General features: G+C 37.0%; 1 long non-coding RNA gene across 2 annotated transcripts; it reads left to right on the top strand.

Moving 5' to 3' along the window:
- Positions 1 to 23,826, top strand: LOC144999609 (uncharacterized). Of its 2 annotated transcripts, XR_013660930.1 has the most exons (4): positions 1 to 193; positions 412 to 501; positions 17,594 to 17,662; positions 18,474 to 18,553. It is a non-coding gene; the product is annotated as an uncharacterized LOC144999609 (long non-coding RNA). The 2 variants fall into 2 exon arrangements; XR_013660929.1 differs by lacking the exons at positions 17,594 to 17,662; positions 18,474 to 18,553 and adding an exon at positions 23,742 to 23,826.
- The last annotated feature ends 1,805 nt before the right edge of the window (positions 23,827 to 25,631 follow it).

The following is a 25,631-nucleotide window of genomic DNA, read 5'->3' as shown; positions in this document are numbered from 1 at the left end:
CCTACATTCACGATGATGCCATTTTGAATTTGGGGGTAATCTCTTCAGGAATCCACAAACATCTTGGAGTTTATAGAGGGAAACGGTTCTCTGCTAGCGTTCGTCCCACCAAATCCCACCAAAGTCCTAATAATCATGACATTTGAGAAATCAAGGCGGAACAAAGAGGGCAAAGTCTGGCGGTCAATTCCAGGTAACATATTATCACGAAGTCTTCGCTTATTTATCGCATAGCCCATATTCGTTGATATTATTTCTCTGCTCATCGGTACCTTTCTCTAAACTGATTTGAATAACAATGTATAAGGTTTGTTGTTTGGTAATTGATTTGCATATGTAGTTGTGGTTTAAACTTTAAAATTGAATCTCTACTATGATTATACAATCGAGTTATAAAATACCTTTTTACAGTCACAAAGAGCATAATGTCACAAAGAGGTGGAAGAGGTAGACGAGGTAGACAAGATGAACATTCTCCTCCATACAACACATCAAGTTCAGGTAATATTTTATCCCATTTTCCTCAAATGATCTTTAGTACATTAAATATTAAATATATATGTTTCTATGGTGGATGTTTTGGTGGTTCAGGAGCTCTCAAACAGAGAAAAGATACAATCAATAAACACGATAAAACATCTTTCTTTTTTATGGTTTGGACGTAGGAACAAAAAATTGAATATTAGTTAGATTTTTTATTAAAAAACTTAATTAAGGTTTTGCTTTTATAATTGTTGTTTCCATCTTCCTAGCTCCTTGCTAGTGTGATGCTTTAAATATATGGAAATTAAGCCGTTTAAAAGGAAAAGTAAACCGTAACATGATGGTCGATGCAAATATTATAAGCAAGAATAAATAATTGGAAGCTAAAAGATGATTTATATCAATGTTAAATGATTAAAACTTTTGAATACTCTATAAATAATCGTATGCAACATTATTAAAAGATGGTATGGAATCTTTAGCACCGATTTCAATAGAAAAAGCAAATATTATTAAATAAAGTATGAAGATAGAGGATTTTGGGGAGATAGTGGTTCCAAGTTTTGTCAAAATTCGAAGCAGTCTGTGTGGTGGGGTAGACTTGATTATGACATTGAAGATATACCATATTCACATCGGTTGTTATCCGGTGGGGAACACTTGGTTGTGACATTAGAAAACTCTATATAATTTTATATTTTGATTAGAAAACTCTATATAATTTTATATTTTGATTATTACATGTGAGAACAGTAAATTATACATATTGATTAAAATAAAATATTTAATATAAACGATTAAATGTAAATTTTATTTGAATTTGAAATATAAAATAAATGAAAATTATGAAAAAAAAAAACATACGAGAAATAAATAAATTAATATTATATGTTTAGTTGTCGTATCCGTGTAATGGGTTAATTGTAACAAAAATTAAATACAAATGTTTAAAGTATAAATTTATTTGAAATTGAAATTGAAGTTGAAATTAAATTTTAATTTTTAAATTAATAGTTATTATGATAAGTTTAATTGGAAACTAAATTAATGATATATTAGAAAATGAAAAATGAAGTAATGACAAGTGAAAAATAAATATATCTCAAAATTATGACATATTTACACGTGATCAATTGAATAAGAGAATGACATGTGGTAGAATCATTCTTATTTATTAGAATAAGATTGTCACATTAACTTTATAAATTTGGTAATGTTTTCACCAAAGATGTACTTTTTTTGTTCTACAAATTTGTTTATATAGTTAAATTAATTTTATTTTGAAACTTTTATATATGGTATGTAATATTGTAACTTCAAACGAATTACATCACCATTGACATCAGTTAAATTGCTTATTAAACCATCTATATGTTGGAAAATAACTCATTAGTGTGGTCTTAAGAATATTTTGCTTTGATTTAGGCTCTTCAATCACAACTTAATTCGACAAAGTTAAATGATCACAAGTTATCGCATCACTATTTTGACAGGGTTATTTTCTTTCCTGTGTGAATATCAGCGTCATGTAATCGCATCACTATTCTGACAAGGTCATTTCCTTTACAAAACATAACTAAAAACAGAGTCTCCCAAGATCAACAACCTGAAACAAAAGATGTGTACGACCACGCGTTCGGTTGCCATGGTCCTCTGAAGTACGTGAAACAAAACTAAAATTGTAAGCCAATGCTTAGTAAGTTCCCACAAAGTACCACCACATAAACATAACAAACAACAACATGCATGCATAGCCTTCAACATGAATGGACCGCCTCACTGGGCCTTCAGCCTATCTAGACCGTTCGCCGGGCCTTCGGTCTGACTGGACCGCCTTGCAGACCTTCAGTGTATCCAGACCGCCTTAGGTGTCTTGGCCTTCAGCACAAAGTAGGACCGCCTCAACCCAACAAACCATAACATATCAATATATACCATGACAGTCAATAGCTAGCATATACAAGTAGTCATACAAATCTAACAAATCACCACAACATAGCAATATCCTATATACTAGGATACAGATTTAACAGATCACTACAACATAGCAACATCCTATATAGCAGGATACAGATCTAACAGATCAGTACAAAATAGCAACATACGGTACACTAGGATATCAATACAATGGGCTGGCCTTGGCGCCATCAACCAGTATGTACAGTAAGGAAAACACACATCGCAGTCTGAATGAAGTCTGAATAACTCCCAGATTCGAGAATTGGCTCAAGCCAAATCCTAAATATCCAAACATTTCCCATTAATAATATTTTCCCAAAAATACCCTTGGAAAAACTTGGTCAAAATCAAGAAGTCAACTTAGTCGAGTCTACCCAGTCGAGTCAACTCAGGACTCGTACGCAGGGCGTACTTCGAATGTACGTGGGGTGTACTCAAGCTTTGACCGCAGTAGGGGTGGTTGACCACGTACGTGCTGCGTACTCCAGGTTACATAGGGCGTACGTTCAGACTTTCCAATTCCTCAACAAGAGCTTAAAGCATTAAGCTCTCACGTCCAACTTTCAGATCCAAGGCGAAAACACCACTATGTAACATCCATAAATTCATAAAAATTTAAAACTTTTTCATGAATCCAAAACCGATTACTTATTACAAAATGTTTCCAAAATAGTTTCATATTAGAGTATCCCAGAAATCAAAATCATAAAATGTGAGGAAGTGCATGATCAAGCCTTTGCCTTCCCAAGATCATCCGAAGCACCTAAAACAAAATCCAAAACTGTAAGCCCGAAGCTTAGTGTGTTCCCTCAAAATATCAACATCATACAAACCATAACAATATCACAACAAACACCACGCATATAGAGTCTAAATTATGACTGGATCGCCCTCACTGGGTCTTCAGTCTGTCTGTCCCACTCTCAGAACCTTCAGCATGTATGGTCCGCCCTATCGGGCCTTCGGCCTAACAGGTCGCTAAACATAACATCATCCTATATACCAAGATACAGATCTAACAGATTACTAAGCATATCATCATGCAATAACCAGGATAACAATCCAAAAAGGGCCGACATTGGTCCCTTCGACCCTGTTAGTATAGTGAGGAAAACTCACCTCACAAGTATGTTGAACCAATAAATTGAATCCCAACTCACAGCTCCAAACTCAACTGCCTATAACCAACATATGACTGATTCCATTAGAATCCCAAATTACCAAAATACCCTCAGAAGTCAAACTTGGTCAACCATGGCCAAAGTCAACAATCAACAGTGAAGGTCAATAGTCCATGTCAACCTAACTCGTCGAGTTCCTTCATATCTCAGAAGGTTGTTAAAAACACGAGACAAATCGCCAAGTTACCAGAGTAACTCGTCGAGTTCTTCAGTATTCAGAAGACCGGGGAAACCTTAATCAACTCACCGAGTCATCTCACCCACTCACTGAGTTCACTCAGTATCCAGAAGGTGGGTAAACAATATCTAACTCGTCGAGTTGACTAAGTAACTCATGGATTTTTCCCGTCTTAACGTGTTCAGCCCTTTCCAGTCGACTCCAAGGCCCCAAACAATAAATCTAGTCTCTTAGGACTAAGATACCATGTAAAGTTGCTAACTTTATGTGAATGCAAGGCCTTAAAGGGATCAAAACACTAAAACTAAGCTTAATAAGAGGTTTAGGGCATGAAAGTTGTCCAAAGCTTGAGTCTTTAGGCCTAAGGAGGACTAAAGGGGTTTAGATCTACAGACATGTCCTCATGACATGCCCAAATCTGATAATAACTCCAATATGTACCAAAAAGGGCCATTTTCTTTCATGAGAGGAGATCTAAGCAATGAAAGGTCAAGTTAGTAGCTTTATACCTCAAGATGGTTGCTACAACAATGCAAAAATCGGATCTACAACCCCTTCCTTTAGGTGTGCACTCACCACTTCAAGCCTCTTCAAGAAATACACCAAACACACACTGTTTAGCCTTACACACTCTTAAAATGGAAGGTTAGCTCAATTAGGGTTTCTATGGACTATAAAGTGATAAGGGAGGTCGGTAAGGGGACTTAAGGTCCTTTAAATAGGGTGCAAACCCTAAAAATCAGGGTTTTCATGTGCAACCTCAACTCATCGAGTTGGGGTCCTCCAACTCATCGAGTAGGTTCCATAAGCCACGCGGCCTGATCAGTTTCTACACGACGCGTTGGGGGCTCCAACTCGTCGAGTAGGTCTTAAATGATGTATAAAAATTCTTAAAATTCATACATGGGAGTCAGATGTTACAATTCTCCCCCACTTGAACTAGACTCCGTCCTCGAAGTCTGTTGCGGTGAACAACTCCGGATAATGCTCCCGCATCTCGGCCTCTGGATCCCAAGTCCACTCAGATCCCCTCCGATGCTTGCATTATACCTTTACCGAAGGTACCTCCTTGTTCCTTAGAACCTTCACTTTCCTCTCCAAAACGACCATTGGCCTCTCCACATAATTCAGGCGCTCATCGACTTGAATATCATCTAATGACACCACTGCCTCCTCATCTAGTATGCACTTCCGCAATTGTGTGACATGAAAAGTGTTGTGAATCTGACTAAGCTTCTCCGAAAGATTCAGTTTATATGCCACCTTGCCAACCCTGGCAATAACCCGAAAGGGTCCAATGTATCAGGGACCCAAATTCCCCCTCTTTCTGAAGCGAATCAGACCCTTCCATGGTGAGATCTTCATTAGTACCATGTCACCAACCTGAAACTCCAAATCAGATCGGCACCAGTCGGCGTAACTCTTCTGCCGACTCTGAGCAGTCTGCAGCCGCTACCTAATCTGCTGAATCCTCTCGATAGTCTGCAGAACTACCTATGTCCGACTTATCACCCTGTGACCAATCTCACTCCAACAGATTGGGGTGTGACATCTCCGTCCATATAACAGCTCAAATGGTGGAGCACCAATACTGGAATGAAAGTTGTTGTTGTAGGAGAACTCTGCAAGAGGTAGGTAGGAGTCCCAGCTCCCACCAAAGTCAATAACGCAGGCTCGCAACATATCCTCGAGGGTCTGTATGGTCTGCTCACTCTGGCCGTTTGTCTTCGGATGATAAGTTGTATTGAAATGCAGTTGCATGCCCAGTTCCTTGCAGAACTTCTGCTAGAAACGGGAAGTGAATCGAGCATCACAGTTTGAGACAATGGAGACTGGTACATCGTGGCGAACAACGATCTTGCGGATATACATATCGGCCATCTTCTCGGCCAATGAGCTCTCCCGAATCGGCAGAAAATGGGCACTCTTGGTCAAACGATCCACGATGACCCATATAGCTGATGGGTTTTGAGCATTCTAACACTCCTATGGTGTACATGCAACCCTAGATGCTTTGGATCTATGTTTTCTCTAATATACATGCAAACTTTATTTTTCCAAAACACCATCCTAACTAACATACAATGGAGTATCTTTACTAAAAAATTTCTAGTTAGATGACATACCTTTGTTGTAGTTGGAAACCTTGTTGTGTTTTCCTTTAAGAACTAAGCACCAATAATGTGAATGCCTCAAATGGAATTACAACACACCTTGGACAAAAGGGTGACTCTTGAGAGAGATTTCGCTCACAATTTTAGCTATGGACCAACATATATATATATATATATATATATATATATATATATATATATATATATATATATATATATATATTGTAGGATTCCAAGGGTCATGGGTAAACCCTAATCTATACCTATGGGTTTATGATCCATGGTTCATGTGGCCCAACTCTTTATGTATCCATTTATAAACTTAGTCCAACATGGATCATAAGCCCAAGACAAATATATATATACATATATATATATATATATATATATATATATATATATATATATATATATAGGGTTAGGTTCATGTGAAACAACCTAATTTTGTAAGACGGTGAGACGCATTTTTTTATTTTTTTTTTATTTTTTTATTATTTTTTTAGTTAATTCAAGTTCCGAAAATAATATTTAAAATTTTTTTTTTTTGGATTTTTCCATTTATTTTGCATTTTAAAATTACTTTTTAGAATATGTACAGTGTAATATTCTATTAGAATATTTCACATATTTAAAAAAAAAAAAATAAATAATAAAAAAATAAAAAAAAAGGGATTTTTTTATTTTTTTTAGTTAATTCAAGTTCCGAAAATAATATTAAAAAAAAAAGAATTTTTAGATTTTTCCATTTATTTTGCATTTTAAAATTATTTTTTAGAATATGTATAGTGTAATATTCTATTAGAACATTTTTTATTTTTATTTTTATTTTTATTTTTATAATATTTAAAAAAAGAATATTTGGATTTTTCCATTTATTTTGCATTTTAAAATTATTTTTAGATTTGGTCTCACGGTCTCATAAAATTAAAATAATCTCAAATGAACCTGAACATATATATATATATATATATATATATATATATATATATATATATATATGTATATATATATATATATATATATATATATATATATATATATATATATATATATATATATATATATATATATATATAATTTACTTAATTAGTCTCAATTTTTTTAATTAGTCTTTTTTTTTTTTATCACATAATTAATTCCAAATTAATTTTTGATCAATACTAAATAAAACATATGATTTCATATTAATATATTAGAACTTATAATATATTAACAAATCGTAAATAACCACTTCTCAAAAGTCCATCCTATCAAATTGTGCAGGTAATATGCAACCAAAATGGACCATGCTACTCTCGAGTCAAGTACATACCAATTATAGTTATGGACTTAGACACTAATCCAACAATAACATCATACCCCTTCGCTGTTCTCGGCAGCTTAGTGATAAAGTCCATCGTGATCGGCTACCTTTTCCACATGGGAACCTCCAGAGGCTGCAACTTGCCATGCGCCCTCTAATGCTTGGCCTTGACCATCCTGCAGGTCAAGCACCTCTCGACGTATCATGTGATCTAACTCTTCAAGTACGACCACCAGTAAGTCAGTCTCAGATCTTGGTACATCTTGGTGGCCCTCGGGTGAATAGAGAAGCGAGACTTATGATCCTCCTCCAGTACAATCTGTCTTACCCCACCAGACATTGGAACGCATACCCGACCACAACGGGTCAACAATCCCCGACTATCCTGCACGAATAGGGTACTCTCGCCCTTAATCCTCTCCAACTTCTAGTTCTTCTGCGCCCACCCTCGGCCTGAGCTTCCCTGATCAAGCTCACAAGTGGAGAATCCATTAATATCCTCATACATTCCGTTGGAACAGAAGATCCAGCCGACTTGCGGCTTAGGGCGTCCGCAACCACATTCGCTTTACCTGAATGGTAAAGGATCTTACAGTCATAATCCTTAACTACATCCAGCCACCTGCGCTGCCTCATGTTTAGGTTCGGCTGATCCATGATGTGTCTCAGACTCTTGGGGTCCATGTATATGGTACAACAGACCACGTAGAGATAATGTCTCCAAATCTTGAGAGCGAATACCACCACTCCTAACTCCATATCGTGTGTGGGATATCTCGTCTCATGCGTCTTCAACTGTCGCGATGCATAGGCTATCATTCGTCCTCTCAGCACAAGGATTGCTCCCAATTCGGTGATCGATGCATCACAGAACACCATGAAATCTTCAACTCCCTTAGGGAGTGTCAAAACTGGTACCTCGTAGAGTCGTTGTTGCAGAGTCTCAAATGCAGTCTACTGCTCAGGGCCCCACCATAAATCCACCACTTCCTCGTCAGACGAGTGAGGGATACTGCAATCTTCGATAGATCCTATATGAATCTCCGGTAGTACCCTACCAATCCCAAGAAGCTTCTGATATCCAAGGGATATTTCGGAACCTCCCACTACATAAATGCCTCGATCTTGGCCAAGTCAACCAAAATCCCCTCCTGGTTAACGAGGTGTCAAAGGAATAGAACATCTCGTAACCAAAACTCGCACTTCGAAAACTTGGTATACAACCGTTCTTGCCTCAAAACTCTAGCTCACAAAGGTGCTCTTCATGTTGCTCTTTGGTCTTAGAGTATACCAAGATGTCATCTATAAACACAATGACTGAGAAATCGAGCATCATTTTGCATACTCGATTCATCAGGCCCATCAATACTGCCGACGCGTTGGTAAGCCCAAACGGCATCACCACGAACTCGTAATGTCCATAACGAGTCCGGAATGCGGTCTTCTCCACGTCCTCCTCCCTAACCCCGACCTGATGGTATCCGAACCTCATGTCTATCTTGGAGAACCAAGATGCTCCCTGCAACTGATCGAAAAGACTTCTATCCTCGGGAGTGGATAATGGTTCTTCACCGTTAACTTTTTCAACTCTCGTTAATCAATGCATATCCAGTGTGAACCGTCTTTCTTCATAACGAAGAGAATTGGTGCTCCGCACAGAGAACTGCTCAGACGGATGAACTGATTGCCCAACAATTCTTGCAGTTGAGATGAAAGCTCCTGCATCTCGGGTCGTTCCAATCGGTACGACGCCTTGGCGATAGGTGCCGCACCTGGCACCAGGTCGAGCCTGAACTCGACCTATCTCTCTGTAGGCACTCCGGGTAACTCCTCCGAAAATACATCAATGAACTCTCTGACAACCGGAACATCCGAAACCAAAACCTGATCCCTAACCCGCGTATCTACCACATACGCCAAATAAACTGCACACCTATGTTGAATATACTGTCGATACCTGGCAGCTGAGCGAAATGTTGAACCCAATCTAGTGCCCTCGCCATGAATTACCAGTTCTCCTCCACTTGGGGTTCGAACTACCACCCATTGACCCTTGCAGTCAATCATGGCACCGAAACAATTAATCCTGTCCATACCCACAAACAGACATACATCCCCCGTGGGAATCGAAATCAAGTTTATCGGGAAGGATACCCTGAAGATCTCTAGAACACAACCTCGATAGACTAAAGAAGTAGAAATCACGTGTTCGTTGGCGATTGAGACTCGTAACGGACACTCTAGCTCTCCTACAGGCAAAATGAACTCCCTAATGAACGATCGAGAGACAAATGATCGACTCGCCTCAGATTCAAATAATACCAACGCATGTAAGGAGTTCACTAAGAACGTACCTAACATAGGTACAAACACTTAAGCATAAAACAAATAAAATCAATAAGATAAAGGATAGAAACATACCAACCACCACATCCGGTGATGTCTTAGCCTCCTCGGTTGTAAGCTAAAAGGCACGTCCCTGATCCCTCAAAGGAGTTACTCTACCCTGACTCCCGTCATTAATCCTCAGTATATCCGGCGTTGTAGCCTGCACCGATCGGGCAGCGAGCAATGGACAGTTGGTCTTTACGTGATCAACCTGATAGCAGTGATAACAGATCCTCAAATCCTGAATCGAGGCTGATTGGCGACAATCCCTCACAAAGTTCCCCTCCTTGTCGCATTTGTGGCACACACTACCGGATCTACAAACTCCAGAATGGCCCTTCCCGCACTTCCTAAAAGTGCGGCCGCACTGACCCTCAGACATAGAATCAACAGTTTTGGACCACTTTGGCGTAGGCTGTGACTGCGTCGGGGCCAGATCTGCTCTCGCAACTGTAACTCAATCTCAAGCTCACGCCGCCTAGCAGCCTCCTGTAACTCCAGTAGTATATCACAACGCTGGGTAGCAACAAACTGTCAGATGTTGGTCTTGAGCATTCTTAAATAAAGTGTCATCTGAGCCTGCTCGGAAGAAAACTCCGGGAAAAACATCGCCCTCTCAGTGAACATACGGGTGATCTCCATCACCGACACCATACCCTGTCACAACCAAAAAATCATGTGCCAGCCACTCCCGCTCAACCCGTGGAATGTAGCATGCGTGAAACATCTCCCTGAATTGATCTCAGGTATCCGCAACTCTCTGATCATCATTATACGACCATGTCATCAACCTCTACTAGTCCTTTGCTCCAGCCCTTAGCAGGTTCAGAACACACCTGACTTTCTGGTCAGTAGAACATGAGCATGTGAAAAAGCATCCCTCAATGTCAGATAGACACCTCATGGCTATGATCGGTTCTTGAATCCCATCAAAAGTCAGGGGCTTCGTTTTATTGAAGTCCCGGTACTGAAAAGCCAGACTGGTCCCACCACCAGCGGCTGCTACCACTGCGGAGGCTGCAATGGTAGTTGTCTCAACAATGGTTGTATAACGCTCATCAAAGTACTCAACCATAACGGTCCTGATAAACCCAAACATCTCTAGCAATTTTGCCCGGAACAGTGTAACAATCTCATCATGCAGGATCTCTCTAATTCTGTCGTCCAACTCATCTGACCACGCTGAAAATATACCAGGAAGATATCATACATTCCATATAATAATCGGGGAACCAACTCCCAACAAAGTCCAAGGGGTTGTGATTTCATTGCTACGCGTATGGGTCACGTGCTTTCAGTAATACGGGCCCATACTACCTTCCACACCTACCCATATTTTTCTCAAGTATCATCACAACACCCTAACAATATACATAAGCATAGGCGAGCGCTCAATCCTCAATTCTAGAGGAATGCTAAATATCTCATAATTGGCTGACTGACCCCGCACAACTCATCCATGAAACTTCCACCAACCCTGCATCACTCGTGTATGCTAGTCATACTTAATGTTGGACCCTATATACATTTGAATATCTGATTTGACCCTAAGCCCTTCATCAAACAAGAACAAGAAATAAGGTCAAACCAAACATTCTCATGCTATAAGATCTTAATTATGTACAACTATGATGCATAAACTGAGCAACTATAGTAATGATGTCAATTTCATTTAAGGAAAACCCTAGGCTATCATGCATCATATAATCAGGAAATTATATCATGCAATTCCTAAAGATCCCTAGCCTATCACTAGCATGTTGTTCTAATATATCACAATATCAAATATCCGTATGGTATTTTAGGATCTACTTATTGGCTCCGGCTGATCGTACACTCTGCATCCTCCTTTAGTATTTTGAAAACCATTTGAAAATCTTTTCCTTGGTTTGAGACTGGATTCACACGAGTGTTCTTCCAATTCACTCAAACTAAGGCTCCGATACCAACTTGTAACATCCATAAAATTCATAAAAATTTAAAACTTTTACAAAATGTTTCCAAAATAGTTTCATATCAGAGTATCTCAGAAATCAAAATCATAAAATGTGAGGAAGTGCATGATCAAGCCTTTGCCTTCCCGAGATCATCCGAAGCACCTAAAACAAAATCCAAAACTGTAAGCCCGAAGCTTAGTGTGTTCCCCTAAAATATCAACATCATACAAACCATAACAATATCACAACAAACACCATGCATATAGAGTCTAAATTGTCACTGGATCGCCCTCGTTGGGTCTTCAGTCTGTCTGTCCCACTCTCAAAACCTTCAGCATGTATGGTCCGCCCTACCAGGCCTTCGGCCTGTCTAGACTGTTCTTCGGGCCTTCGGCCTGACCGATATGCCTCATTGAGCCTTTAGTCTATCTAGGCCTCCCTGGGTATGTTGGCCATCAGCATAAAGCCGAACCGCCTCAACCCAGCCCTATACATACAATCGACACATAGATAACAAATGCTAGTGTGTACAAACAATCAGACCGATCTAAAAGATCACTAATCATAACATCATCCTATATACCAAGATACCGACCTAACAGTTCACTAAACATAACATCATCCTATATACCAGGATACAGATCTAGCAGATCACCAAGCATATCATCATGCAATAACCTGGATAACAATCCAAAAAGGAAAAACATTGGTACCTTCGACCTGTTAGTATAGTGAGGAAAACTCATTTCACAAGTAGTGTTGAACCGATAAATCGAATCCCAACTCACAGCTCCAAACTTAATATGAATGATTCCATTAGAATCCCAAATTACAAAAATTCCCTCAGAAGTCAAACTTGGTCAACCATGGTCAAAGTCAATGTCAACGGTCAAGGTCAACAGTCCATGTTGACCCAACTCGTCGAGTTCATCTATTGACTCATCGAGTTCCTTCATATCTCAAAAGGTCATGAAAAAATCGAGATAACTCACCGAGTTACCCGAGTAACTCGTCGAGTTCTTCAGTGTTCAAAAGACCAAGGAAACCCTAATCAACTCGCCGAGTCATCTCACCCGCTCGCCGAGTTCACTCGGTATCCAGAAAGCGGGTAAACCCTATCCAACTCGTCGAGTTGGCTAAGAAACTCTTTGAGTTTTCCTGTCTTAACGTGTTCGGCCCTTTTCGAGTCGACTCCAAGGCCCCAAACTACATATATAGTATCTTTGGACTAAGATACCACGTAGAGTTGCTAACTTTACGTGCATGCAAGGCCTCAAAGGGATCAAAACACTAAAACTAAGCTTAATAAGAGGTTTAGGGCATGGAAGTTGGCCAAATCTTGAGTCATTAGGACTAAGGAAGCCTAATGGTGTTTAGATCTAAAGCCATGTACTCTTGACAAACGCAAATCCTAGAATGACTCCAAGATGTACCAAAAAGGAACATTTTCTTTCATGAAAGGAGATCTAAGCAATGAAAGTTCAAGGTAGCAACTTTATACTTTAAGATGCCTGCTACAACAATGCAAAAGTCGGATCTACAACCCCTTCCTTTAGTTATGCACTCACCACTTCAAGCTTCTTCAAGAAATGCACCAAACACACTCTTTAGCCTTACACACTCTCAAAATGGAAGGTTAGTTCAACTAGGATTTCTCTGGACTGTAAAGTTATAAGGGTGGCCGGTGAGGGGACTTAAGATCCTTTAAATAAGGTACAAACTATAAAAATTAGGGTTTTCATGCACAGCCTCAACTCGTCGATTTGGGGTCTTCCAACTCGTTGGGTAGGTTCCATAAATCACGCGTCCTGATCAATTTCTACACGACGAGTTGGGGCCTCCCACTCGTCGAGTAAGTCTTAAATGATGTATAAAAATTCTTGAAATTCATACATGGGAGTCGGGATGTTACACACCAAGAGTCATAAAGTTTCTAGGTTTATGACTTTTTAAGTCCATTAAGTGCTTAATACACTAAATCTCAACATCTTAATGCCTTAAGTCCTTCTATAGCATGCATGGAGTGAAACTAAGCATCAAGACCACATTTTTATGACTCATGACCCCTCATAAGGTCTGAAAGGATGACTTATTTGGTCAAAATCATGCCATACTCAAGAATCACCATATTTGGCACCAAAAGTGCCTTAAATGAAGAAATGAATAGATCTACAAGATGGAGTGATCAAGCAAGGATCTTTTTACTTTTTGGAGGTAGCTAACAAGTGAAGAATCCCATATTCAAGCTTCTCCCAAGCTCCAAAGTCCTTATACCAACTTCTTCTTCAAAAACACCAAAAAATCACACAAATGAGCTCAAAAGTACGCTTCTCACTTAAGGATTGTTAGAGGGTCGAATTCTCAGTTGGAGGCTGATGAGGGAATGATAAATGAGGCTATAATAATGCTTATATATGGACTAGACACTAAAAATTAGGGTTTGAAATTTCTCCACATACACCATATGTATACGGTGTATGCCATCATACTGGGGTCCTCCCTAGTACGCTCAGTGTACACATCGTACACCCAATGTACTTCCCTTAGCCCAAAATCCCCAAAATGCCACGATGGGCCATTTTGCATTATTTCTTATACTCAGGGACTAAAATACAATATTTATTCATACATAGGGTTAAAATTGAAAATACCTCGACATCAGGATGTTATATTTTACGTGTTAAGACATTATTTAGGATCAGATCTGAGAAGTGGACTTAGTGGCTTATCCATTTAAGCACTCAGTAGTGAGTTTGGGCTGTTGTGGAGTACGTTGGGTGTACCCAGCTTGTACGCAACACGTACTAGCCAGAGGTGGTGTATGGTGGGTGTAGATTGAGTAGGGTAGGCGTACTCAACTGTGGATTGGCTTGGGATTTATTTGGGGCAAAATGGTCTTTTGCTCGTTTTTGGAATATTTGACTTGTTCGTGGGGCATTATCTTAAATATTAATTAGGGTTGTATTTATTGTTAGTTAGTGCGAGACTATACGGTTCAACGAATCGAACAATTATATGGTTATCAATAGATTGAAGTGAGTTTCCTCCCAGTTCTTAGCTGGTCAAAGGCACCAATGTTGACCCACAAATTATGGTTATTTGTATACTAGTTGTTTGTGTGACCTTGCATGTGTGTATGTATTATCTGTATGTCAGGCAGGGTCCAATGCCAGGCGGGGCCTGATGGGTAGGGCCCATCACATGATATAGGCAGATTTGTTCCTATTAGGACTCGATGCCAGGCGGGGACCGATAGTTGTCGTGCATGGCCCATTGTATGTATGATATGTATGGTATTTGGTATTTTGGGGGAACTCACTAAGCTTCGTGCTTGTAGTTTTTAGTTTATGTTTCATGTACTTCTGGATCGAAGGGGAAGAGCTTAGGATGATCGCATCAGACACACCAGGATTTCCTCCTTATTTGACTTTGTTGTATTAGGATGACTGATTGAAATACTTTGATTATCCTTTATAGTTTTATGAACATGGTTGGTTGATGGTTTTAATTTTTTGGGACGTTACAAGTAGGGTAGGGTGGGATAGGGTTAATTCTTTTATTATTATTATTATTATTATTATTATTACTATTATTATTATTATTATTATTATTATTATTATTATTATCATTATTATTAAAATTAAAAAGGTATTAAATAAATATAAAAAATACAAAAAATAAATTAGAAGGGAAAAATTGTCCTTTCAATTTTTACAGGGATCAAAACCACAAAAGGTTCTCATCTTGGACCAATGATGCAAGTTTGAAAGATTTTCGACATCATTCACATTTTTTTGACAAATCACAGGGACCAAATTTGCAGTTTACCCAAGAAACAACTTATAGTTTTCATGTTGAGTTTCTACAACTAAGGATTCTATAGTTTTGTCTAGGTCGGACATCCCACACCTTTAAATTTCTTAAGCTTAGTTTCCTTCTTGTTCAAATCTCATATGGAAATTCAAGAACATACTTCGAAGGAACTATATCCAAGATGTAGGCCATCATTTTTAATGCCTAGGTCCATAAACGTTTTGGAAAATTAGTGCAATGTATGCTTGCAAACATTAATTTTGTAACATCCTAAAAATTTAAGACCATATTCTTAAATTAATATGGATAAATAAATAATAGGTGAATTATTTAAATAAATAATCAAGGGATAATCATATCATTAGTCGATATGAAGCTTGCAAAGTTAAAGGCTGAGATGTTAAGATTCAAAGTTAAGGGACCCAAAGTGTCAATTTGGAATAGTATGTTTGACCAAGAGTTGACTCACCAAGGTTAAATGGATGACGAATGTTAAGAATTAGATGGTCAAGGACTCATTATGTCAACCTTTTAAGCAAATGTGAAAATAATTGAAGTAATGGTAAAATTGACAAAAATTGTAAAGTTGAGGGACTAGTTTTGACAAATAGCAAACTTTGTAACTAGTGTTAACATAGTCATTTGACTAATTAGATAAAATGAATTATTTTGGGGTCAAAGTGTGAAAGATGTTAGCTCTTTTTTTTTAGTTATTGATTAAATTGGTGTTAAATATGAGAACAAGGAAGGTTAGGGGCCATTTCTACCAATTGTCGAAAGTAGTCACTAGTTAGATGGGGTTCTCTTCATTTGAAGAAAGAAGAAACGTGATTAATGGAAAGGAATAAGGAAGTGGCGATTTATATGAGACTAATGGCGATTTCTTCATGCTTCTAGGGTTTGATTTAAGTGGGGAGTTGAGCATCCAAGCAAAAGAAAGTGGGATCAAAGACTTTTTAGGTATAATTTCTCCTCCTCTAACTCTATTTTCGAGTTCATGATTGGGGTTGGACCCTAATGTCGAATTTGGATTGAATTGATGATTGGGATTTTGTTTTCTAACCTCCATTAGGTGATTTCAATGGTTCCAATCTCAAACCAATCATTTCATTAATGGTTTTGGTGATTTGGGTAAAAAGTCAACCATGAACCCTAGAAAACCCAAAACTATGGATAATGCAATTGATAATGAAATAAGATTGGATTCTATGACCTAAATGATATTTGATAGCAATAAAGCCAATTGGAATGCTCAAATTCATCCATGATGGTAGAGTCAAGCATAAACTTGGGTTTTAGATGGTTATGTGAGAAATTGTGATGAAAAGAATGAAATTCTAGAATATAAACATTTGATGAGTATATGATACTCATAATCATGACTTGATACTAACAATATGATTTTAATGAAATAACATGAAGTATTAAGTGATCTATAGTTGAATTTATGGAATAACTAGCCATAAGGGTATTTTGGGAAATCTATGGATAATTATATGTTGATTGACATATAAGAAGTGAATGACATTCATGAACATGAATTGACACTCTAAATATGTTATTGGAACATTAACATGAAGGATTTCTAGTGAAGTTCTAGCTCTAATGATTGTTTTGACCCAAGGGTAATTTGGGAACATGGAATGGAGTTGAGAATTCCATAGTTGGATGAAGTACTTGCAATAAGATAAATTGTGGTTCTATGTACTTAACAACACCCAATGATGTTCTAAATGATTTGGGAATAAGTCATATTTGTTCAAGAGTGTGTTTGAGCAACTTGAGTTCTTAGCCCTTTCATTTGAGTGTTTGTAAACATTATGAACATAACACTTTGATAGAGGGATTGATGAATTAAGTTGAATGTTTTTAACATGATAAAACATCCTTTAGTAGTGCTGGGAAACCTTAAAAGTGTTACAAATGGTTACCTAAAAGACTAAAACCACCCAAGCAAGTTTAGGACTCAAAATGTGAGTTTTTGGGGGTGTTTGAGCTGCTACGGGACGCGATCCGCGTGGTTATGCACGCGGCCCGCGCACATACAACAAATTGCCTGGCTAGACGGAACTTTAGTATTTTGCTCATAACTTTTGCATACAGACTCGGATTTACACGCGGTTTTCGCCTACATTCATATTTTTACATAAGTAATAGTATGTAACAAAAAGATTTAGTAATGGAACCTTTGAGGGGTATTTTGGTCATTTTAATGACTTGTGTCCATGATTATATAGGTGTTGATTGAGAGTGTTTCTATAAGGAAAAGAACTAGAAGAAGACTAGCTAGCCTACGTGTGATTGAGGTGAGTACGTGTTGGCATTTTCCCCACTTTGGGGTACATGGAAAAATGATTTTATGATAATGAAATGCAATGTTTTGATATATGAAATGTTTTGAAATGAACGTGTCAAATGTTTTTGGAAAGTGTATTTTGAAAGAGTGCCATAAAGGCAAGAATGTTTTTGAAAGAAAAGAACGTTTTGGAAGATCAAATGTTTTGAAAATATGATTGAAATGTTTTGAAATATAGATACTTTACTTTTGAAATGATTTTATGATATTAATGTATGAAATGTGTAAAGCATGGAAAGTAATGAAAATGAATGGAAAGTAATGAAAGAAATTGGAAAGTAATGAAATGAAAACCGCCCGGGCCATGATACCTCGTAAGAGGCCTAAGAGGAATCTATAAGGGGTGGCGCCTCCCCTTTGCGAGATAGATGTCCTAATGGAAATGATGCCTTGGTGGATTGATTTGTTCTTCCCGCCTTGTTCTTAGACCTGGGAGTGGTTCCTTTATTGGACGTAGAACCTAAGTATAAAAATGGCAACGGTTTAATACCGGAATTAACCCTTAATGATTAAAGAAAATGAAATACGGAAATATGGATTTTGAAATGAAATGAAAGGAAATGAAATGAGAATATATGAAATGATATTTATGACATTTATGAAATGAGTTTTCCTTGAAAATGTTCTATGGTCTAAAACTATTTTTTGCAAAGATGAAACGCTTTTTTATGAAAAAGTGATAAATGTTTTGGGTCTCAAACCCACGTAGCTCGCGAGACATTATTGTCTTATGTATCTCTTTTTAATGCCATGTATCTCAGGTTACACTTAAGGAGAGAGAATGATATATGGAAGTTAATAGTCAAGTGATAGAGAATGGAATGGAACTTATTAAGTTCATTATTAATTGTATTGATGTAATTCTTATTTTCTTTCTATGGTTATATTGATGCTTAATGGTAACACTCAACGTTTTAAATTTGTAAATGTTTATGTGGGACCGATTTTTGTTAAATGCAGGTTAGCACCCGAATGTTTTTTTTTTAAATTATAGCATGAAAAAGTTTTTGGAAAATTAGGGGTGTTACAAAATTTCCCGAAATTTTATAGACCAAGTCATTAAAAACAGTGGTTTACATCTTGAATATAGTTCCTTCGAAGTCTATTCCTAAGGATTATGAGTAGGGATGAGATTTATAACTGGAAAACCGGACTGAAACCGGAATCGGGATATATAGAACATGTTCTAGTTCCGTGTTTAAAGAATGACTTTATCTCTGTTCTGGGTAATTCGGTTTTGGATCCATCGAGTCTGGGTAAACCGGGTTTAAGAACCGGAACCACTTTTAGGTCCAGAATCAGTTTCTATGAAAAGTTTAAAACATGCATATCTCATTTATTTCAAGTCGGTTGACATGCAATTTTTTCTAACGTGTAATTTAGATTTTCTACATGATACTAGACTATAAATTTACCGTTTTTTAGTTTTATATTCAATGACTTACAGTCCCCCAAAGTTGAGATATCAAGGCTGAAAGATTTTAGTTTTTTAGTTTTTTTTTTTTTTTTTTTTTTTTTGTATTCTGTGAAAATTTTAAAACATTCATATTTAATTCGTTTCAAGTCGTATTGACATGCGTTTTTTAACTTGTAGTTTAGAGTTTTTACATGATTTTAGACTATAATTTATCATTTTTGGTTTAATATTCAATGAATTATAGACCCTCGAAGTCAAGATATCAAAGCTGAAAATTTTCAACTTTTCAACTATATGTTTTTGTACTTTGTATTTTGTGAAAATGTTAAAACATGAATATCTCATTCGTTTAAAATCGGATTGACATGTGTTTTTTTTTAGAGTGTACTTTAGAGTTTTTACATGATTTTAGACTCTAATTTTGTCAAATTTGGGTTCATATTCATTGACTTACAGTCCCCCAAAGTCAGGATATCAATATGAAAATTTTCAAAGTTAAACCCACTAAGTAGTAAGTAATTACCAAAATTTTTTGGTTTTTCCAGGTTTTTCAGTTCTAAAACCACTTTATTCGGTTCCACCCTACCCACTTTGATGTTTCTGGGTTTTCTGGTTCTAGACCCACTTTACCGGATATCGTACCCAGAACCGAAGCAAGAACCGGTTCTGATATAACAATCCGGTTTCCGGTCCTACAAAATCCCATTAACCGGTTCCGGGTTTTTGAGGTCTAGGTCCATCTGGTCCGGGTTTGGACCCACTTTCATACCTAATTAAGAGGATGGTGTTTTCGGTAAAATCTTAAGGATTATGAGGATGATATTTTGGGGAAAATCTTTAGCCACATCGTGATAGGTTGCTTACCACGGTGTGGCCATGTCACTTAAAAGTGGAATGTGTCTGGCCGGTGACCACATCATGGTAAGGAAGTCATCGTGGCATGGTTAACGTTGCAGACCAAGCCCACAAAGTTTAGGGTTCCTTCTATATTTAAGGGCATTAACTCATGGTTTAGGTCATTCTCCTTAACCTCCATCTTCCTAACTCAAAATCCTAGCCTCCATGTGTGCTATTGGGTTTATTCTCATGATTTTGTGAAGTTTGAGGAAGAAGGAAACCCTTCTTGGTTCAAGGAAGCAAGGAGCTAGCATAGATACATCATTTACATCAGATTTCTAAGTTATTTGAGGTATAAAGTTCATACCTTGATCTTTGTTCTTCTAGATCCAATTTTGTGCTTTTTATGGAAGGTTTTTGGTCTTTTTATGGATGTTATTGGAGTTGGGGAACTCCAGAGTTTGTAATGGCCTTTTTATGGTCATTGGACTTCTGTTGAGTGAGAAAAAGGACCATGTTTGGGTTTTCTTGAATCCATTCATAGAGACTTAGCTTTTAGTGAGCTTAATGGACTTGGGGTTTAAGATCTTTCATTGTGGTGAAGTCTAATTGGATAAAGTTGGAAATTTTATCCATTAAGTCGTTGAGAAGAACCATATCTGAAGTTATGAGAATTGATCTGTAAGGATTAAGCTCTTAATGAAAAAATGACTTTCTGAATGAAACCATAGTACGACCAAAGAAGGCCCATGGCATGGTGGCATGCTGCAACATGCTTGTTTTCTCTGGATATGACCATGACATGGCCAAGGACTCGCCATGGCACGATGGCCATTCACCATTGACTTTTGACCAGTTTGACCTTGGGCCAGACTTGGAGGATTTGGGTTGTTGATTAAGGTTTGATCTTTATTTGATGATAGTCGATTTGTGAGTTTGATCAGTACAAGAAATTGACATAGTAGTTGTGTTTCTCTAGTGTTGCGATTTAGGTGAGTCTTCTCACTATGCCACGTATGACATTATATAACCTTTGTATGTTAGGATAGAGGTATTGTTAGAGTTCATGTATGTTAGTTGACTAAGGTAACTCCTTTTATCTATATGCAATGTAGGACACTTGGTGTCATGATATGTGTAACATCCCGTTATTTTCTTGTATAAAGTCAAACAAAGTCAAACATGGTCAAACTAAAGTCAACTAAAATTTTGTTCTATCTTTTATAAGATAGAGCAATGTATTTTATGGGTTTAATTATAGTATTCAAAGTATTGTTGTGTTAAGAAGAGTATGGCTTGAAATCCGAGAAGTATCGCATGCATTTTCTTCTTTTCCTTCGAACCATACACCAACCTCGGACCGGGAACACTTCGGCCGTAAACGAGGCCTCAAACGACTTTGGACCATATACACTTCGGACCGCAAACGAGGTTCACAGCTATGAACCCTTCGGACCGTGAACCCCTACCCATGTATATAGATTTAGTTCATTTTTCCTTCATTTCTCACATCTTCCAGCCAAGAACTCTCAAACTCTCTCAAGTATCATCAAGGGAAACCTTCCTTTCTCTTCAAAAACATCTTCAAATCACCATCTTTTTCACCAAGAACACACACTTGGTCTTGGGCTGTGAACATCCCTTAGGGTCGTGAACCCTTCTTTTTTGGCCGTGATCTTCCTTTAGCCTTCTAGTTTTGATTCTAACACTTCTTGGTAAGTGTTTCCTACATCCTAAGGCTATTACTTATACATTTTAAGTGTTAATCCACTAATTATATATATATATATATATATATATATATATATATATATATATATATATATATATATATGCTAAATAGGACTCGTTTGTGCTTCAGGATTTCACTCGAGAAACTTGTCGTCCTATATCTATTCATCAATCATACCACTCACAATAGGTGAGTTCATACCCCCGTATTTTCATAACTTTTACCGTTTTAAAAGGGGGGGGGGGGGGGGGGATACAAGTCTAACACAAGGATATTGTATTACAAGTAAATGGTTTCAAATTATATTACTAAAATGAATTTCAATTGTTATCAAATCAAACGGTTTTAAATTGTGTTAAAATGACATCAAGTCATCAAAAGTATTTCAAAATGTTAAACTCTTTAAATGATTTTATAACCTTATGTTTTTCCTCAAAAATCATATTTATATATGTATGTTTATATAAATAAGATTTAAAAGGCTTAAGATTGATAACTCACTTTGGTTCCTTTTCCTTGTTTGGATGTAGGCTTATAGTATCAATTATTTGTCCTAATGTCGTTTAAATTTTACTTCTATATATTTGTATGTGTATATAAATATAAAAGTTATTTCATTTAGTTCAAATACCCTTTGTAACATGTTGATCAAAGGGTTACATTCATGAACAGTTAGTACTAATTCAAAAAATACATATAAATAATAATAGTTATAATTTATGATTCATATAACATTAATTCATGATTCATGTATACCAGAATACACTGTTTTACAAGAACAAGGGTTTGATTCAAAACTAATCAAGAGTATACATCTTTCTTACACATGTTAAGAATACTAATTCAGGAACATACTATTAATCATTTATTTCGGAATGATTGGGTTTTCACAACAATTATACACGTAACATCTATATGCTTTTTATGAGTCATCTGATTCTGGTTGTTTAACTCATTTAAACAACATAGTTAAAGTCCTGACTAGGGGTGCAAACGAGCCAAGCCGAGCCCGAGCCTGGCTAGGCTCGGCTAGGGCTCGTTTAAGTTATATGAGGCTCGAGCTCGAGCTCGGCTCGATTCGAGCTTTCTTGTACTGAGCTCGGCTCGAGCTCGTAAAGAATTATCCAAGCTCGGCTCGGGCTCGGGATCGACTCGTTTTTTATCTGACGTGCCTAAATAAGCTTAAGCTCGGCTCGAGCTCGTTAAGAAGCTCGTTTACTAATACCCTAAATCCGTAATTCCTCTAATATATTTTTATTTTAATATATATAAATAATAATAGATTATATTATATAAAGGCTCGTTTAGGCTCGCGAGCCTAATCGAGCTTAATGACATAGGCTCGAGCTCGAGCTTGTTTAATAAACGAGCTTAATATTAAGCTCAAACTCGGCTCGGGCTCGTTTAAAATTGATTTCGAGTCGAGCTTTTAATGATCCGATCCCGAGTAGCTCGCGAGTAGCTTGGCTCGTTTGCACCCCTAGTCCTGACATTATAACCGGAATCTCCATTCGGGGATCGAAACAAGTGTGTATAGATCTATATTGGGATTGATAACCCCGCACTCAGACTGCTTGCTACAGCCAGGCATACACGCCTACGAGTGACAGTTGTTATCAATAGTTTTTAACGCCTTCAAAGAATTTTTTTAGGCCATCTAGTCTTAGTATGGTTATAATAACTCACTAAAAAGATATTAACAATACAGTTACTGTATAATTAACTAAACATGAGTACATTTTCAAAGTACTAGTTTACAAAGATACAAGTTACAGTATTACATTACAGTTTACAATAACAACTGGTGGATTCAGGCACACTTACTCTTACAGATTTTACAAAGGAATGAAAATTCAAAACATTGGTTTACAAACACAACGGTTTTATGAGATTAAAACTACTTTTCATATACAACAGAAAATATAGGATTTTCTAGAACAGTTTACATATTCAAGAAACGGAAAACATACTTTCAAACATAAATACTTATGCACTCCCTCAACTTATGTTGATACTCTCTTTTTCAATTACTTGTATTCTCAGGGAATCGGTAGACAGGTACTTCCCAAGCTTTTGAGAAGATGGAGCTATTTTTGAGTCATGTCTTCTACTTTTGTATAACTAATTTGGTGTCAATATATACTGTGATTGAACACATGTAACTACTTATATATATATATATATATATATATATATATATATATATATATATATATATATATATATATATATATAATTTAGTGGTTGTTTGTACTTTGATTACTTTTATGCATGTGTTGTGATACTACAAATGAAGTCCTCCACCCCCGGATGTTTCCGCTGTCTAGTTTGGGGATGTGACAATATGATATAATGGCATGGTCTTTCATGTGGCTTGTATGATGTTGTTAGGTGTCATGATTGGTTAGGGTAATGATAATATTAGTTTATCGTTGAGTGGATACCCTAGCGGTTGTATGTAATTTAATTTAGATAGCCTGAGAACTCTTGGTTTAAAGCCTTATTTCATGGTTCTTGTTTGATTTATTATTTTCGGGTGGGATCATCTGTTCAGTTGTCTATCTGATCTCCGATTACGCATGACTATGTATTCAAGAAGCGGTTGTCAGTATTAACATTAGCCCTGATATGGATATGGTTCCAACTATAGGTCGATGATTGTATGGCGGTTGAGAGCCAATAGAAGTGGGAGGCTGAGAGTTGATAGTTGTAGTAGCTGAGACTCATTGGTAGAGTGCCAGTAAATAACACGTATGATTGTTATATATGTTGTGGGTACATAGATAAGTATGTTGGCATGTCGGCGCTAGAGCTGAGGACTTTACTTGTATGCATTGTATGTATGGTGGAATATATAGTATTTTGGGGTACTCACTAAGTTTTATGTTTACAGTTATGGATTCGATGTTTTGTAGGTTATTCGTGGAAAAGGGCTCGACGGGACTGTACATACACATCGAACATATTGGTTTCTATTGTTTTGTTGTTTAACTCTATTAATCATATGATATTCAAACAATTAGATTTTACTTTATGTTTTCAAGTTAAAGGTTTTAATTGTTCAACATAATTTTAATGAAAAATCTCTTTTAAAATTTTGGGACTTTAAAGTTGGTATCAGAGGCTTAGTTTAACAGATTTTGGCGTGCTTTACAGCGTGTCAGAAATAAAATTGAGGGATAAGAGATTTCTAAACTAAGTTTTTTTGTGTGTGTGTAAAATAATACTTTAATTCAAAGAAACTTAAGTAAATAGTTGGGTCAGAAACATGATCTCAGTCATTTGCCATGTTCTTGTTTGATTGTTGGACTGAGATCGTGAGCATGGTTTCCCTATCTAACTTCAATTTATAAAAGGAAAATGTGATGCATACATTCAGACGGAGCTCAGGAAGTAAGTGATTCCCAATATACCCATATGGTTATGTAATTGTGTTATGGATTGATATGCATGCTCGATTATAGGATAAGGATATGTTCAAGAATTGCATGCTAGAATTGCATGATTTTTATAGATGTCTCATACACCCTATGTGTTGATTGTAGTATGTGTTGTGGAATCTTTGACTTATATTATTGAATTGTTAATCGAATTTCTAAGGGTTGTACATAATTAGAATATGATAAACTTAGAATTTCTGATTCGACCTTATTACATGTTCCTTGTTTGGTTGTGGTTTTAAGGTAGAGACACTTATTCGAATGTCCATTGTAATTTGAATTATGTACGTCTGTGCATTTGTGAGGCATTTTAATAATATTAGTGTAGACCTTGATCAAATTGCGGGGTTTTGGGAAGGGAAGAATCCTGGATAAAGTCTAGGAAGAGTAGAATTATGCATGTGTATAGACGTATGCATGTGTGTTCAGGGTTTAATGGAGTGATGCAAAGTGACTTGGGGGAACTCACTAAACTTTGGCTTACAGTTTCAGT

The sequence above is a fragment of the Lactuca saligna genome, chromosome 6 (genome assembly GCF_052625555.1).
Source record: "Lactuca saligna cultivar CGN05327 chromosome 6, ASM5262555v1, whole genome shotgun sequence".
Classification (NCBI taxonomy): domain Eukaryota; kingdom Viridiplantae; phylum Streptophyta; class Magnoliopsida; order Asterales; family Asteraceae; genus Lactuca; species Lactuca saligna.
Note: the sequence above shows the minus strand (reverse complement) of the source record. Positions and strands in the feature narration are given on the sequence as shown.